The sequence below is a fragment of the Hordeum vulgare genome, chromosome 7H (assembly GCF_904849725.1).
Source record: "Hordeum vulgare subsp. vulgare chromosome 7H, MorexV3_pseudomolecules_assembly, whole genome shotgun sequence".
Lineage (NCBI taxonomy): Eukaryota > Viridiplantae > Streptophyta > Magnoliopsida > Poales > Poaceae > Hordeum > Hordeum vulgare.
Genome location: NC_058524.1, coordinates 255621000 through 255626574, shown reverse-complemented (window position 1 = coordinate 255626574; position 5575 = coordinate 255621000). Strand labels below are relative to the sequence as shown.

Here is a 5575-nt window from a genome sequence, read left to right as displayed (position 1 = left end):
CGATCTGCTGCTGGTCCTTCTTCCTTGACCTGCTGTTGCTCCTTCTCCAAACTGATGCTGCTGGTGCTCCTAACCTGAAGCTCTTCTTTTCCTTCAACGAGTTGTTGTTGCTATCTCTCTACCTCTCTCAAATTTCTCTAAACCTGAGAAGTGTGATGTTCAGAATTATGTAATATTCAGATTTGGTTCAGTTTCGTACTTGTAATATCATGTTACATCTTGTGTGTTCTGACATGTTATGCCTAGTTGCTATGTATAATGTTTGGTCTATGTGATTTTGCTTTGTGAGTTAGTAATCTGCAAGCTTGTGTTTGTGTTCAATCTTCTGAACTTGTTCCATTTTATAGTCCACGTGATAGATCAAGTTTGTGTGACATATATATATATATATATATATATATATATATATATATAGTGTGTGTGTGTGTGGTTGTGATGTGAATCATCTATTTCCTGTCACATAATTCAGTTTCCATCCTCTATTAAATGCTAGATAGTTATATATGTGTTCATGTCTTTTTAATTCATCGATGTTTTCTTGTGTTAGCATTTTATTTCTCTATTAAAATGAAAATACCAAAAGAAAGTGGGTAAAATATGAACCTCCCTTTTGCTTGTTTTGCATTTTCTTGATCGACGATTTTCCGGAACGATCTTAGATAAATTTAGGTTTATTTCCCCGCAATCATTCCAAATATTTTGTTACCTAGATTTAGCCGAGCATAGTCGCTGATTTGCCTATTCCCTGTGGAGAACACGACAACCCGCAGTTTGGGCGTAAAGCCGCATTGTACTTACACTCGATCATTTTGGCGCCGTTGCCGAGGACTAGCGTCGAGCTATTGTGTTAGCCTATAGACTAGGTTTTTCTTGTTTTCTTTTTGTGACGTTTTTATGTGATATATCTCTGACAACTAACCCCTGTTCTAGTATATTTCCTCTTTATTTCTTTTTTCCTTTCTGGAGGTTAGAACAATCTTCTTGGAAATGGCATTCTACTCCGATCATCATGCTTATGTGAGCAATAGCACAAATAACACGAAAAGTGTTCAAGACCTGATAAGTAAGATTTCCCATCAATTAGATGAATTAGCTCAGCAGCGAGGTATAGATGTTGAGAACGCACCTAGTTGTTATGATCCTTATTATGTAGGCCATCCTTATGCTGCTCCTACATGCTATATTTGTGGATTTCAGGGCCATTCACCCGCTGAATGTCAGCGTGGTTACTCTTACCCTCCAGATTGTTTTGGCATGAGCTTTGCCCCATAGCATAGCTCATACCACAACAATTACTCACATGGGTGGCCTGAAAACCAGAATATGTAATATAGGAGCAACAACCCTGAGATCTCACCATTTGCTTCAAGAAATCATATGCAGGGATTTAGGTATGAACACGAGAGCCACAACTATGCACCACAACAACTCTATTCAGCTCCTACTCATATACCTCAGCATCAGGAGATGTGTCCAATGGAGTTAAATGGTCCTCCATTTGGTGAGCTAACACCTCCAACGCATGTTGAGTATCCAGTGCAAGTGCCTACTAAAGATGATTTTGACGACATAGAGAAGCTCACACTTCTTAGCCTCGAGTTCACTTGGAGCGCTCAGGATGATCCTATTAGGAAGGTTATACTAGAGGAAATTAAGAAGATCAAGAGTGGGAAAGAGCTAGTGGAAGAAGTGAGGAATATTGAGAAGAATATCAATGCTGGAGGTACTATCTCATCACTTCTTGAGCTGAGTGTTGCTGGGATTTCCCTGGATACATGTGAGGTTCCAATACCTTCACATTCAGTTGAGCAAGATAGCATACGCAAAGAGAAAGAGAGACCTCAGATTTAAGATGTATTCGAAGCCAAGGCACAAGATGATCTAGAGCTCGAATGCCCAAGTCATCAAGTAGAAGAACCATCATCTCTCACTCCTGAAGAAGTAAAAGAAGCTGTTGTACTTGAAGATGAAGAACTAGAGATTCATTTGCCAATCGTCATACAAGAGTGTGATGTAACAGGTTTTTCTAATCCTCTTGATGATATGCATCCTTATGATTTCTTTGCTTATACCTTGCATTTCATGACACCATCAGTGAAAGTAGACTTGAAAAATTATTGGCTTGGAGATGATGATACTTAGCCTGTTAGTGACATTGCTCATATTTCTATTGATGATACTTATTCTCCTCATGCTAGACCTATGCTTAATGATAAATATCATCACCATGCTAGTATTGAGCTTGCTTATTCCTACTATCCTAAGCATGTGCTTTATTGCTATGGATATGTAATTGGGTACTCTATTGATGATTTAGAGGGCATTGTACCAACCACTTGCATTGTCTGTGTTGTTGAGTGGTCTTTCAGGTTTTTGCTTGTGCACGATCTACTACATGGTGACCAGGTTTGAGGTGACATTCCTTGGGACCCTGGTGGATTCAAAGCATGGTGAAGAGGAGAAGCAAGGGGCACACACGAAGAAGAGTGAAGTTGGAGCGGGCATGCGATAAGCAAGAGGAGAAGAGCTGCAGTTGGTGAGATGATCGAGCGAGTGCTACATCATCCAAGCCCGGTGAGCTGTTTCATGATCCATTCTAAAATAATCATATATTGATACATGATGAAATCATTTGATATTTGGGTTTCTTGTGACATTTGTTAATTGTGTCATCCTGAAATTTGCTTATGTCATATTATGCTTGATATGAATTTGTGAACTGATTTCCGAATGCCTCGTAAACTACCGATCTATACAATGCTTGCTTTGCTGAAATTAGTAAAAGTCATTTGTTTCGAGTGCTCAAATCCCTAGTGCACTAGTAAACTCCACCATTTTCTGCTTTTACCTTGATACACCTAGATCACTATGTTTAGATGCTGAATTTGTGCCAAGTGTGTTCCCATTCAGAGCAATTACTTGACCACTATGGATTAGCATGCTATGTTCCCTGGATCGGTAGCATGTGAACCAGACATGGATGAGTGATGATTCTTGTTTTTGTTCGTTTGAAAAATAAAATAAAATTGTAATGTATAATTATATGATCTACCTAATAGTAGCATGCCATGTTCCCTGGATCGGTGGCTTGTGAAATCTGGTTGGGTGAGATAGGAGTTAAGTATAAAAAATGTAATTGTTGAACCAGGTGTATACCATGTTCTTTGGATCGGCGGCATGTTACTTTTGGGAGACAAACAAAAAAAACTAATAATTGGTCGAGCCAGGTGTATACCATGTTCTCGGGATCGGTGGTATGTTCCTTTGGTTAGACCAATAACATATTGTCATTGATTCCTTCAAATTCAATAAGTGGTTTAACCACATTGCTTTATTTCTATAAATAAGTGATCTGATCACAAGTTTAAGTTCTTGTCCTCGGGATCATGCTCTCTTTAGGAACCTTTTGGAACAATCATCATTTAAACTTGTTGATCTTCGTCTATCATTGTAAAAGATTAAAATGATCAAGTCTACTAGTACCATATTGTTTGTAGCAACCCTAACCATTATTTTTCACTAGCAAAGTTCAAAGCATGCATTGTTTAGAGATCTACTTCACTTGGACATTCTTTAGTCAGTTTACTGTTCACTATCTTTCTCTCTGATATGCCTTTACTTGAGGACAAGTAAAGATTTAAGTGTGGGGGAACTTGATAAGTAGGCACTCAAATATAACATCTGTTGTGATATATTCCTCTATTCTTGCTATGAAATATCACATATTTGAATGAAAGTCATATAAAACATCATTTACTCGTCACTTGTTTATTTTGCAGAAAAGTGCGCTAAGGCACTATAAACTTCAAGGTTTGGAAGCGTGAAGGAAAGAAGAGACCGAGGGGTCAAACTAAACAAGGGGAGGATCAACTTGTGCAGAAAGAAGAAAAGTAGAGGGACCAAATTGCAAAGGAGGAAATCAGTCGTGAGGGGTCAAAATCCCTAGAGAAGCCTTCGATCCCCTTCGGGCCTAGTACCTCCATCTTCTTCTTCCCTGACCCCTCCTTCTCCACCTCCAGTCGCCACCACGGCCATGCCGGCGTGGTAGGTGCGCCAACAACACCACCCTGTACCACCATCTCCATGCATCCGTCCATCGTGCCACCGGCGCCACCCAACCGTCCATCCACTCCAGCACCACCATCCACACCAGCGCCGTCCTCTGATCCCCATCCCCTACTGCTGCTCCTCTCTCCAGCGCCCCCTTGTTGCTCCCTCTCCCCACGTCCCTGTTGGATCTGCTGCTGATCCTTCTCCCCTCGTATCAGTTTCTGCTCCCTCTCCCCTCGTATCTGCTACTGCTCCCTCTCCACTCGTCTCTGTTGTTGCTCCTTTTCCCACGATCTGCTGTTGCTCCTTCTTCCTTGACCTGCTGATGCTCCCTCTCCAAACCGTTGTTGCTGCTGCTCCTAACCTGAAGCTCTTCTTTTCCTTCAACTAGTTGCTGCTGTTATCTCTCTCCCTCTCTCCCAAATTTCTGTAAACTTGAGAAGTGTGATGTTCAGAATTATGTAATATTCAGATTTGGTTCAGTTTCATACTTGTAATATCATGTTACATCTTGTGTTCTCTGAAATGTTAGGCCTAGTTGCTATGTATAATGTTTGGTCTATGTGATTTTGCTTTGTGAGTTAGTAATCTGCAAGCTTGTGTTTGTGTTCAATCTTGTGAACTTGTTCCATTTTATAATCCAAGTGTTAGATCAAGTTCATGTGATATATATATATATAGTATGTGTGTGTTTGTGCTGTGAATCATCTATTTCCTGTCACATAATTCAGTCTCCTTCCTCTGTTAAATGCTAGATAGTTATATATGTGTTCATGTCTTTTTAATTCATTGATGTTTGCTTGTGTTAGCATTTTATTTCTCTATTAAAATGAAAATACCAAAAGAAAGTGAGTAAAGTCTGAACCTCCCTTTTGCTTGTTTTGCATTTTCTTGATCGACAATTTTCCAGAACGATCTTAGATAAATTTAGGTTTATTTCCCCGCAATCATTCCAAATATTTTGTTACCTAGATTTAGCCGATCATAGTCGATGATTTGCCTAGTCCCTGTGGAGAACACGACAACCTGCAGTTTGGGCGTAAAACCCCACTGTATTTACACTCGATCAGCAGACCGACACTGTTTTTAGCACACTTACCATGGTGTTGTTTTTGTCTAGAAAATGAAAGTTCTTGGAATTGCCCGAAACTTATATATATTTTTTGGAGGAAATAATCAATATTGGAGTGAAGAACCATAGGAGTGGAGCCACCTATGGGCCACAAGCTAACAGGGGTGACCGCCCCCCCCCAGGTCGCACCCTGGTAGCTTGTGGGGCCCACGTGGATCTGTTTGATGTGATTCGAACGCTGAACTTCGACTCTGCCATCGCAACTCTCTATATCAACGAAAAACCAATCTGGAGACGTTCCAGTACGCTACCGGAGAGGGGAAATCGTCTTCGATGGCCATGTTCATCATCCCGACAGAGGCCATGACAAGGAGGGGGTAATTCACCCTGAGGGCTGAGGTTTTGTACCAGTAGCTATGTGTTTAATCTCCCTCTCGTGTTCTTGAGATTTCA

General features: G+C 40.5%; 1 long non-coding RNA gene across 1 annotated transcript; it reads left to right on the top strand.

The window, feature by feature from the left end:
- The first annotated feature begins 420 nt into the window (after positions 1 to 420).
- Positions 421 to 4598, top strand: LOC123407555. Its single transcript, XR_006612634.1, has 3 exons — positions 421 to 2020; positions 2370 to 2574; positions 3780 to 4598. It is a non-coding gene; the product is annotated as an uncharacterized LOC123407555 (long non-coding RNA).
- Positions 4599 to 5575: the final 977 nt, after the last annotated feature.